A 12,696-nucleotide genomic window follows, 5' to 3' on the forward strand; every position below is an offset into this window, starting at 1 on the left:
AATGTGTTGGAATATACAGATGTGTTGGAATATACACAAATGTAAATTTTCTGTCCATCAAAAGCATTATAACGTTTAAGATGAGATGGCAAAGGGGAAAATTTGTGCCACAGATAAAATGCTTCTTATCTGTAATATGTGAAATGCTTTTATAAGTCACTAAGAAAAAGACAACCAAAAACATATAAATAATATACACAATTAATTTATTTAATTAAAATATCCATGTATGAAAACATGGTTATGCACAAATAAAAAATTAAGTTCAAATTCACAGGAAATGAGATATTTTTTTTACATAGTTGGAAACAATGGAAAAGAATGATAACTGATGTTCTAAAAAGTGAAATAAAAGGATATTCCTGAAAATTTTTATTTCCCTATAAATTTCTATAATCATTTCAAAAAGAAGTTATCCTAAGGGGATAATTAGTCATGTCAAAAGACTAACATATAAAGACATTCTTAATTGTATTATTTATTTTTACCAAAAATAACTAAGTAAAACCACCTTAATGGTCCCTGATAGGGTACATGCCCAACAAATTATGGTAAATCTACATGGTTGAAAATTATGTAACCACTAACAATCATGGTTCCAAAGAATTTAATCATATGAGAAAAAACTCATGATATGTTGCCAAAAACATTACGCACATAAGTTCAGTGATTCTCACGTGTACACACTCATGCATGTGAATGCACACACACGCACACACATGCACCAAACCATTTTTATAAAAACACTCACACATTAACTGAAAAAGTTTATGATGATCATCCATAATTTTTATATTCTCCTTAAGGTTTTAAGTTTTTTCCAAATTTCTATAATGAACTGATTTATTTTATAAGCAGGAACTAAGTATTAAAATAAAAACAAAATTTTCAATTGAAAGCATTGTATAGAACATTCACTGAGCATGTACCGTGTACCTTGCACTGTTCTTGATGCTAGGGCTGTGCCGGGGTCCCATCACATTTCTGCTCTCTAGAACCTTACATCCTAGTGACAGATCACACAAAAACATCTCCCCCAGACTCCACTGCCAAAAAGAGTGTTTTAGGGGCTCAAAAAGCAACCAGCCCTGAGTGGAACCTCTTATTCTAACTCAACTGACTCCGAAGGAGTTTTTTACCTGTGTGAACACTGATTAACCCTGGACCGCTCACAAGGAAGCTGTGTCCAAGGTATCAGGTGTCCGATACCACAACAGAAGATACGGGTGATTTAAATCCAGACTTGTTCTTTTTCCTGAAACGTAGAGGTTGTGATCCTGTTGTTTCCAAAGCTTGGCATTTCGAACATCTGTATCTTTACAGAAGATTCATAGTTTTTCTGCTGTATGGTTTGTGCAAATTCACAAGTAGTCTCAGATCCACAAAGACATGCCTATTTATAGCCAATGGGAGAGAAAATACTTATTCTATCAATTCTGTGTCACTTAAGTAAATTCATTTGTATCCACATTCTTTCATCCACGTTAAGTTCTAAATTTCTGGAGGATGGGAACCCTAGAGGCTATTCTGAAATTTGTATAGGCACTAACTTAAACACATTAATTTTTAATAAAGATTCTAATGCTTTAGGATGATTAACATGAGGTTACTCAGTACATAGTAAAGAACTGTGTACATTACCTGATTGACGACTTACCTGGGGTGGTGTATAAATACGCTCTTACAAACTTGTCCATACATGCTTTGCTAGCCATGCTGAAAATCATGTTTCCACACTATTTACACAAAATAAAGCAGATGCTGCCAAAAAAAAAAAAAAGTGCTTTATTCTTAGTTGACAGAATGTATATTTTTGCATTTGAGCCTATGTTACTGCAGGGGCACAACATAGTTATAATGTATGTTTCTCTCTTTCATGACATCGTGTCAAGAAGGAAAGAAGAGGGAGGAAGGAGGAGGAGGGGGAAAAGAAGAAGAGGAAGGAGAAGAAGGAGAAGAAGAAGAAATTGTCAGGGCTAGATTATTTTTACATCAACATATATGTTTAATCTGTGAAGAAATGGCTTATAGTAGCCCCATATTTGCTGTGTTCTACCTTTTTGTCTTCCTGGGAGAACAGATTTTTAACCATTCTAGCACATTCGCCATTTAGGTGATTAGGACCCAGGCTCAGTTATGAGGACATCTAAGAAAGGTCCCCAAATCTACATACAGCTCAAAAGAAAATCATCACTTGACTTCCTAACAGCAGTATTTTAACCTTTTATGAGCAAAATTTTCTGTAGAGCTTCTAAAAACACTTTCTTGGGGCTCGTTTTCAATGATTACAGTTTTAGTAGATTTGGCCGGAACCAAGGATTGCTGTTTAAAACAAACAAACAAAAACTACTTACACAGGTGATTCTCACATGTCCTGAAGGCAGAGAACCGCTATTTGAGATATGTGAAGACCTCCTCAATGATGTTAAAGTCATGTTATGAAATTAACAGTTCACATGATGGAGTTTTCCCATACAATTTAGGTGTATCAATTTGGTTCAAATCAACCAATATTTGCCAAGAATCTATCAGGTACAAATCACCTTCCTCTGACTGGGGAACACAAAGGTATGCTGAAAACAAAAGAAAACAAAAACCTATCGCAGCCCTAAATGATTAAACCCTACTGATTAAACTCCAAGAGAGAATCTGGAAGGCTCTAGAAGGCATGACAAAAATGCTATGAGGGGCGGAAAGAGGGAAAGGTCTCATCGCTCTCACAAAATCATGAAAAGCATTATTAAAGATGTAGTCGAGGCAGGCATTGAAGAATTGAAGGGAATCTGACAGGCTGAAGTTGGAGGGGCCGGCCAGGGCAGGACCCCGAAGGAGGAAGGAAAGGATGGATGGGAGCAAACTGGCTGAAGCTTAAGTAGAAAAAATAAAGCGAGAAAGTCCTTTTGGGAAATTAATTCCATAGGCAAGAACTCAAACCAAGGAAATGAAAGAAATTCCCTTACCACCATAGAACCTAATAAAAACTCATTTTCAAAGAACGAGCTCAGAGAAAGGAATAGTAAAAACAATAGAATGAATGGAAAAAAATGGAGACTGCAGTTAAAGAAACAAAATAAGGAACAAAACAGCAATATTGGAAACACATACATTAGGCATGTAATAAACAGAACACCATGTCTGAAATTTAATTATTGAAATAAAGGCTTTAGATAAGGGTTGGTGCTGAGGGGAAACAGAAAACAATTAAAACATTTAGATAGATGACATCTTATTTCATTAAAGCAAAGTTACCATCAACTGCAAGACGCACGGCTATTTTACGTAGCACTCAAAAAGGAAAAAAGAGCTGCCGATAACACCAGGACACAAGGTTGTCTTAGCATTTTTATATTTCCTGATGGAGCTCATTTAATCATAGGCAAGATTGTTTTATATCACGTACGGTTCTGGCGCACACAAAAAGGATACCTTATCAAGATTTATAACAAGATAAATGAGTTAAGACATAACTAGTTTCTCACATTGTGTCCAATTGCCCTCCATCGCTTTCCAGCTCAGAGTTGTTGATGTCTGTGTTTTTCTCCAGCTGATGTCTCAGTAGCACAGCATAGCCCAGCATCATCTAATCGTGACCGTTATCGTTTGTGAGAAAATATGGCATTGAGCCATTCTGCCGTCGATGAATATCTGTTTCAAAGATAATCCAACACACAAATGGCAGATGTACCTGAATAAAAAAAGTCAGAGAGCGGATTCTTGGAAATGTATTCAAGTTGTAAGTACAAAAGTTCACTTAATAAGGTACACTCTGTTCCAGAAAAAAATAAAGAATTTGGACACAGAAGAAATACTGATGAAGGTACCACGTTTCAAGAATGGGCTGTATAGTATATTACTGAAGCATGTGGAGCTGACAGTAAGACTGCCAGCGTTCAGCTCTCAGTTCTTTTTAGTTACAGTCTGTGTCCTCACTGGCAATCTGTGCTACCTCTCTAGCGGGGGCTGGGGGGTCAAAATGCCATATCTCAGAAGGTTGTTGTGAGGATGAAGCAACTGTCAGGAAGCGGGTTGAATATAACTGTTAGGTTAAAAACGATCATTCAGAGGGGTGCCTGGGTGGCTCAGTCAGTTGAGCGTCAGACTTCGGCTGGGGTCACGATCTCGCGGTTCGTAAGTTCGAGCCCCGCGTCAGGCTCTGTGCTGACAGCTCGGAGTCTGGAGCCTGCTTGGGATTCTGTGTCTCCCTCTCTCTGCCCCTCCCCCACGCATGCTCTGCCTCTCTCTGTCTCTCAAAAATAACAAATAAATGTGAAAAAAACAAAAACAATCATTCAGAGTTCTACACTGGCTGACATGGGGTCACAGAGACTGGACTTACTCTCCCTCCTGAAACTAACACCCATTGGACCAACTGTATGGAACAAGAAGGGTTTTCAAGACATGAGACCCTCCTGCGCCCCACTCCCCACAACACACCACAGTGATCCCTGAGGGACTGGAAAAGAATAAGATGTGCCCCACAGCTGCTCAAATGTGTCTTCTGGGGAGAGGTTCTACGCCCCGGGGGAAATGGGACCCCAGGTGGAGCCAGTGGTTTCCCCGGAGCTGAAGAGATGGAGATGGGCTTCTGGGGAGGCCAGGTGTCCAGCGTATGGGGCAGAGGGCCAGAGAGGGGAGAGCTGTCCAGAGGAACTCAGGAGATCTGTGGGGGGTCCCCATCCACTGTCAGCACACACAAGTGAGGAAGCTTTCTGAGAACCATCGAAAGGATCGGGAAGATAATTGCTGAGGTTCGCGCAGGGCCAGAAATTGTTCTGTTCCCAAGAGCCAGAGTGGAAAGCCTCAGAATTCATGGGCCATCGGGGACAGTGCTCAGATGCCTCAGTCATAGGAAAGAATTAGCTCCAGACCAAATGCTGCTCTGGGCCAGCCTAACAGAGCTTGGAGGCAAGACCCACAATGTCCTCAATGTGTTCAATGTTTCTAAGTAACTCTTTTGGTGACATGTCTGATCAAATCTTTTGCCCATTTCTTTTTCAGTTGGATTTTTTGTTTTTTAGTATTAAATTAAAAAAAAATTTTTAATGTTTATTTATTTTTGAAGGAGAGAGAGACAGAGTGTGAGTGGGTGGGGCGGTGGGTAGAGAGAAAGGGAGACACAGAATCTGAAACAGGCACCAGGCTCTGAGTCGTCAGCACAGAACCCGACGCGGGGCTCAAACCCACGAACCGGGAGATCATGACCTGAGCCGAAGTCAGACGCTCAACCGACTGAGCCACCCAGGTGCCCCTTTAGTATGAAATTTTTGAAGTTTTTTTTTTATATAGTTTCCAGTTTTATTGAGATATAATCGAAACATAACATTGTATTAGCTTAAAATATACAACATAATTATTTGGTATATGTTATATAAATAATATACATATAGCAAAATGATTAGTTAACATCTGTCACCTCACGTAGCTACAGACTTTTTTTTTTTCTTGTGATGAGAAGCTTTACGTTCTGCTCTCTTAGCAACTTTCAAATACACAATACGTGTATTCTGGTTACAAGACCTTTTCAGAGGTGTGGTTTGCAAACGCTTTCTCCCAGTGTGTGATTTGTATTTTCATTCTCTAGGCAGTGTCATTTAAAGGGCAGAAGTTCGGTGCCTCTAGATGGCCCAGTCGGTTAAACGTCGGATTTCGGCTCAGGTCATGATCTCACGGTTCCTGAGTTTGAGCCCCGCGTGGGGCTCTATGCTGACAGCTCAGCACCTGGGGCCTGCTTCAGGTTCTGTGTCTCCCTCTCTCTCTGCTCCTCCTCTGCTTGCACTCTTGTCTCTTTTTCAAAAATAAGTGAAACACTAAAAAAACAACTAAAAAGTTAAAGGGCAGAAGTTCTAATTTTGATAAATTCCAATGTTATCAACACACACACCCACCCACCCCCCCACACACACAGAGCAATATTCATTGCTGCTTTATTTGCAATAGGAAAAACTTGGAAATAATGCAAATGCCATCAACAGGTGCATGGATAAATAAATTTTGGTACATTCATACAGTAGTATACTACCGCTCAGTAATGGACTAAGTAAATATATGAATAAACTATTCGCACATTCAACAACTTGCATGAATCTCAAAATAATTATGCTCAGTAAAAGAAGGCAGGCCAAAACAGGAGGTACAAATTGTATGATTCCATTTATAGATACCTCTAGAAAACCCAAGCTAATGTGCAGTGATGCAAACAGAACAGCGGTTGCCTGGAAAGGGCAGATGGAGACAGCCGGAATTACAAGGGGGCACAAGGATACATTTGGAAGCGGCGAACGAGTCTGTTATCTTCATTGTGGTGATTATTTGATGGTTATATACATACTCTGAAACTTATCAAATCGTACACTATGACCATGTATATTTTATTTTATGTACATTATACTTCAATAAAGCTCTAAAAATTATTCAGTCATCCAAGCAAAAAAGCAACCACGTACTAAGAAAGGTGGGGGAGAAAAGGTGGAAAAATATCAAGCTAACCTCAGATTTCTCCATGGCCATATAACTTGATTTTACTTAGTGATTTTTTTTTTTAAGTTTTTATTTATTTATTTTGAGAGAGAGGAAGCGCAAGTGGGTGGAGGGACAGAGAGAGAGAATCCCAAGCAGGCTCCACACTGTCAGTGCAGAGCCCAACTCAGGGTTCGAATCCACGAGCCGAGCCGAGAAATCATGACCTGAGCTAAGGTCGGAGGCTTAACCCACAGAGCCCCCCAGGTGCCCCTATTTACTTGGTGATTTTATCAAGACAGTTGGCGGACTTTTTCATGTCTGTAAGAGCCCAGAGGCTACAGCATTGACGATCATTTCTTTAAAAGAAAAAGTAAAGGCCGGCAAATCATTACAAGCATGACAACTGGTACAGGCCAGTCCTGGGCTGTTGCAGGGGCTTCTGGAAAGTATCTCAGGGCCCTGATCCTGTCTGAGTACCTGGGTAAAGGCCACTCTGGGCAAAGCACATCTGTGCTAAGATAAAGAGAAGTTTTCTGGGTGAAGAAGAGTCCCAAGAGTGTCTTGGGAAGAAAGAACATGTGCAAATGAGGTCCTCCCTTACTGTGAGCTAATCTGCTTCCCAGGAAATGGTGCCAGGTCTAGGAAATTCGATTCAGATGCTTAAGAGTTTGGCCAAAGTCACCCTAGGAAGTGACCAAGACCAGTGAAAATTTAAACAGCTCTGTTTGACCTATTTGATCCAAGAAGAAAAAAAAAAAAAAAAAAGCAAGCCCAAACCCAGAAAGCTATATAATGTAACCATGAGAGCTGAAAAAGGGAAGAGTAATTCATACTACCGTCCGGAAAATACAAAAGACACATGTGGAAGTTCCCAAATATCTGTCTTGAAAAAAAAAAAAAATTAGCCACCCTTGTGAAAAAAAAAAAAAAAAAAAATTACCCACCCTTGTGACCTGAAACTAATGTAACGCTGTGTGTATCAATCATATATATAAACTTCCACGGGCTTACTGAGCTCTCACTGAATGAAATCCAAGCGCATTTGCACCCCATACCCAAGCCTGCATCATTCGCTCACTGCCTAGCTTTCTGCATGTATTTCATCCGTCTCTCTTCTTCACGTTCCTTCCAGCTGCACTCAACAAGCCCCAACTTTGGAAGGCCTTGCTGGCTTCCGGTGGCTACGTTGGCTTCCTCTGCGGGAAAGTTCCACCCCGCCATCCTCCAGGCCCCACCACTCCTCCTCCAAAGGGCGCTCGGCGAGTGGAGAAGTCTGTGCCCAGGCTCAGTGCTATCCATCCGCTCGCCAGCGCAGAGGATGTGCTCCACCCAATCGGCCCCACATCCCTGTCACTTTTTTAAACCTCCAAAGGAGTGATGAAAGATCTAAAAAATGAAGCACCTTAAAGTTGCAGCATTTCCTGGGTGATGCACAATACCCGGGTCCTCCTCGGGAGCGGAAGGACATTTGGGGAGGGTTGGAATCGGGCTGTTAAGCAGTGGCTTTCAAATGTTTTAAAAGCTTTTTTAAATATTTATTTATTTTTGAGAGAGTGAGAGAGACGGAGAGACAGAGCATGAGGGTGGGGGGGGGGGGGGGAGGGACAGAAAGAGAGGGAGACACAGAATGGGAAGCAGGTTCCAGGCTTTGGACTGTCAGCACAGAGCCCAATGCGGGCCTGGAACTCACAACCAGCGAGATCATGACCTGGGCTGAAGTAGGGCGCTTAACTGACTGAGCCAGGGAAATATTTTAAACAGTGGAGGCCTTTTTCTTACCCCAAATGTTACCTGGGATTCCAACATACAGTATAGGTTAAAGTAGGACTTCATGAGTAAAAGTTTATTATCTCACATGGGGAAGGGCCATCCGTAAGAACACTGGGGCAGTTTAGGTACCCGGCCTATTTGAGTGTCTGTGCTTTTTAATTACAATTTTATTTAAAGTTTTTAATGTGTCTTTTAAAAAGCCACTCAGACATTTGCAGACCCTGAAGCAGTCCTGAGCCTGGCTTGAAAATGACTGCTTAAAGTCGGGAGGAGCGAGGCTTAGGCAGGAATCAACGGGCATTCAGGGAATTCAATGGTGTTGCTTGATTTAAGCCTGGGTCTTTCCAATTCTGAAAGCCCGCGCTCTTTCCATTGCATCACTGCTCTCCAGGCTTTGTGAATTCGCCCTGAGGAGTTACAGACAGGCATTTGCACCGTCCTGAGTTTCTAATTAACAGACCAGAAAATGCACTGGCGAGAGGTGGGGAGCTGAGAACCCAGCAGCGCGGCGCTCTGCAAAGTGCTCACTGTCCTGTGGGGCATGCCCGGCGCAATCCTGCAACCCTCCGGGAAAAGTACTTTCGCGGAGGCCACAGTGAACTGGGCTCGGGCAGCGGCTTCACCGTGATAAAAACGGAAGGTACCTGACTTCGTCCCAATACTTTCCGGAACGGCCAGTATCAAGTGCAATTTGTGGGGTTCCTTCACCTCAATAGAAGCAGAAGGTTCTGAATGGAGTGGTTGTGCGCCAGCTTGGCAGTAATCTGAGCCACCACCCAACCCCCCCCCCGCCCCCCCCTCCCCCTCCCCCAGGATAATAGGCATCTGGACCCCGCAACCAGAGCTATGTAAAGCTAATACGCGCAGACGCTGTGGGCTTCAGCCTGTCGAAAAAGGCAGGGAGGTTGCATGGTATATTAAATTCACTGAATTTTACAGCTCACATCTGGCCTCAAGGACAGCTGTGGTCAGGTTTCCTGAAAGACTTCAGTGAAAAATGGTAAAGTCAAAATATTTGAGCCTCTCTGTTTGCACTGAAGCAACTTGTTCATCAGTGGGTCTGCACTGGGACTTAATAGTTACCAGTTTCACTTTACTTAAGGCAAGAGTAAACTTCTGAAACACAATTAAACAGCATCCTTGGACTCAGGGGAGTCTTACTCATGCAGCGTTGTCCTTCCGTTTGAGAAATATCTTTATATTGTTAGAAAATTATGAATGGGTCTCTTAACATCCCTTGAGTTTTGCTTACCTTGATACCCATTTGGCACTTAATGATGGATAAGTGGTTTAAACAGAGAGTGTGAAATGATCGGCGTTTAGGCAGCCTCCTTGCATGTCCGAGATTTTGAATAAAAGGGAATTTAGCATAAATAACAACTGTTAATCATAACCATGAAAACGAAACTGGGGTTTTACATTCAACAGAAAAGTTGCATCTCAACACTGTCGGGTACGTTGGGCAGTCTGTTTCTAATCTGTCAGAAAGCACAACATGGATTTAATGTGACCCTGAAGGATATAAGGAAAACAGGGCTTGCCCTCTGATCCTCCATTTGAAGCTTGTTGAATTAGTCCAAGCACATTTGAAATGAATCAAGATGGTTAACATCTGCCTCTCTTTATTAGAAAAACTCTCTTTTTATTATAAATAAACACTTTGTCCGGGTATGATTGTGAATTCCACTAGTCCATGGACTTGGGTTTCCGGAGCAACTTGAGCACCGGACCAGAAGCGCAAAGCATCTTCTAAATCTCTCTAGAATCCATCGGTGAACGCAGAGAAAGGAACCAATAATTAGCCAGTACATTGCAGGCTTTTTACCTCAACCCAGGTAGCAGCGGATTCAGCTACGTTGCAGAACTTTGGACCACTCGGTCACGATTTTCCGGACTTACATCACAACGGAATGGCACAGGGGTGCCTGGAGCTCTGTAGGAACATGCCTCAGTCAGCCCTTCACTGGTCATCAGAACACGGAAGAGGCCCACCAGACAGTCGATTTGCCTCTCAGCCTTCTCAGTGTGGGTGTTCACTGATACCAGGGGGATAAAGTCGGCCCAGATGAGGTAGTTCTTTAAGGGGCTGTGGGTATTAGAAAACAGGACTTTCAAGAGAGGTTGGGTCTCCTCCCCCCACATCTTCCATCTTCCCTTTCCTTCTGCTCCCAAGAACATACAGTATGTAGCTTTATGGTTGTTCATCAGAGCAACCGTTCTGCTGTTGCTTATACCCTATTTAATGGCTGAGGCATAATGGGGTGGTCCTGTGAATTCAGGAGAGTTGTTTCTCCCCAAAAGCCAGAAAATTTAAAAGCCTGTATTGAGTGTGAACCCTGTTCACTGAAAGAACTATACCTTCTCATCCAAAAGAGACTGACTCAGGGGCACCTGGGTGGCTCAGTTGGTTAAGCCTCCGACTTCGGCTCAGGTCATGATCTCACGGTTCGTGAGTTCAAGCTCCGCCTCGGATTCTGTGCTGACAGCTCGGAGCCTGGTGCCTGCTTCAGATTCTGTGTCTCCCTCTCTTTCTGCCCCTCCCTGCTCATGCCCTCTCTCTCTTTCTCTCTCAAAACAAAAATAAACATTAAAAAAAAGAGACTGACTTGAATAGTACCTTATTATGGATGACTTTGGACATGATACTTCACTCCTTGAGGACTATTTCTCTAGTTCAAAAACAACAGAATATTGGCATCTGAAGAATAACCCCCGCAGTGTGCCTTCACTTACATTTACCATTAATGCCTTCTGGTCACCCTGTAGTGGAGACATGATCAACCCATTTAATCCAGGAAGAAAATTAAGGTCTGATATTTGTACTTGCTAAAATGTAAAATGGGATTAACCTTTCATCTTCCCATTTCTCAGTCGTATGCTCATTTCAAAGCACTAAATCCAAGGGACCTAAAAAAGAGAGAGGTAAAGAGATCCCCTGAAAACTGTTACTGTCCTACATTTTACAAGGTCTGATTGAAAGAAAGATATTCTGTTTTTGATATATGTCAGACTAGTGCTAGGTCAACCCACTGAAAACAAACAAATAGAAAAGCTAGATGAAATATTTAAAAAAAAAAAAATCTTGTTAAAACAACCACTCAGTGATTGTGACATACAAGCCTTAAGGGAAGGAAGCGTTGTCTGTTTCTTACCTTGATGCACCCCCAACACATAGAAGTAGCTGGCATATTGGGAGCACTCCAGAACTATTTGTTGAATGATTGCTTTGGTGAGCTAGCAAGCAAGTGAATACTTGGGTCCAGATCTCAGTGAACATGAGAACCTAGAGAGGCAAGCATGGCATTTCATCCAGTATTTTCACCTTGAGAACATTTGCAGAAGCTGACCATTTAAGCTTTTATGATCCTGTTCAGTGTGGAGGCCAGAAAGTAAAGTGCAGGTCCCTTCCAAGTAAGAGTCTAATGGGAAACCTTTCCCCATAACGTGGGAACATCAAGAAGCTATATCTTCAGTACGACAGTGAACTAGAGATAAACTCTCCCCCCCGCCTTTTGACCAGAAAATGGTAACAGGGAAAAGAAAAAAAAGGAGAAAAAGAGAAAGAAAATTGCCTGTCTCAAATCTTGGCACTGAGAGGAAGGGGAGACAAGACTGAGAAATTATATTTACAAGCTAGCTCTCGTGTGGATTTGTTGCCCTAATTTCATAGCATCTGGATGGCCCGGAAAATTTCAAATAAAATTGTTTAAATAATCCTAGATTGGTTGTTACCTGGCAGAGGAAAGCAATAATCCTTTTCTTCTTCTTCTTTTTTTTTTTTTAAATGTTTATTTATTTTTAAAAGAGAGATAGAGTGCCAGTGAGGGAGGGGCAGAGAGAGAGACACACAGAGTCCAAAGTAGGCTCCAGGCTCTGAGCTCTGATCTTTCAGCACAGAGCCAGCTGCGGAGTTCGAACCCATGAGCTGTGAGATCATGACCTGAACTAAAGGCAGATGCTCAAACAACTGAGCCACCCAGGCTTAGGTACAAAGGTACTAACCTTTGTCTCAGTACTTATAAGATTTACATGCATAAGCAAACCACACAGGAAAATTAGCAGCTTACATTAGGGTTGTTTTTGTTTTGTTTTGTTTTGGTTTGGTTTGGTTTGGGTTTTTTGAGAAAAAGAGAGAGAGAGAAGGGGGGGAAGGGTAAGAGAGAGAGAACTCAGGCCGGCTTCACTCCCAGTGTGGAGCCCAATACAGGGCTTGATCCCATGACACTGGGATAATGACCTGAGCCTAATTCAAGAGTCAGATGCTGAACCAACTAAGCCACCAAGTGCCCCACAGCTCACATTGTTAAAATGACTGAACAGATGAAGAAACAAGATATCTTTGAGTGAGAAACAGCAGAGTTGAACACTGTATGTGAAATTTTAGACACGGAAACAAAACAACTATGTTTGCAAAGTTTAAGTTAGTAGAATATGAGCTACAACTTTCCCTAAACAGAGAATAAAATA

At 42.0% G+C, this 12,696-nt stretch overlaps 1 long non-coding RNA gene across 2 annotated transcripts; it reads right to left on the reverse strand.

The window, feature by feature from the left end:
- Nucleotides 1–251: 251 nt before the first annotated feature.
- On the reverse strand, nt 252–12,038 carry LOC147583355 (uncharacterized). 2 transcript variants are annotated; one of them, XR_015243067.1, is made up of 4 exons: nt 11,962–12,038; nt 3,480–3,685; nt 1,658–1,761; nt 252–1,393 (listed from the first exon to the last, which is right to left on the reverse strand). It is a non-coding gene; the product is annotated as an uncharacterized LOC147583355 (long non-coding RNA). The 2 variants fall into 2 exon arrangements; XR_015243070.1 differs by lacking the exon at nt 11,962–12,038 and adding an exon at nt 10,847–10,952.
- Nucleotides 12,039–12,696: the final 658 nt, after the last annotated feature.

The sequence above is a fragment of the Puma concolor genome, chromosome A2 (genome assembly GCF_028749965.1).
Source record: "Puma concolor isolate L17-30 chromosome A2, mPumCon1.1.hap2, whole genome shotgun sequence".
NCBI classification, from domain to species: Eukaryota; Metazoa; Chordata; class Mammalia; order Carnivora; family Felidae; genus Puma; species Puma concolor.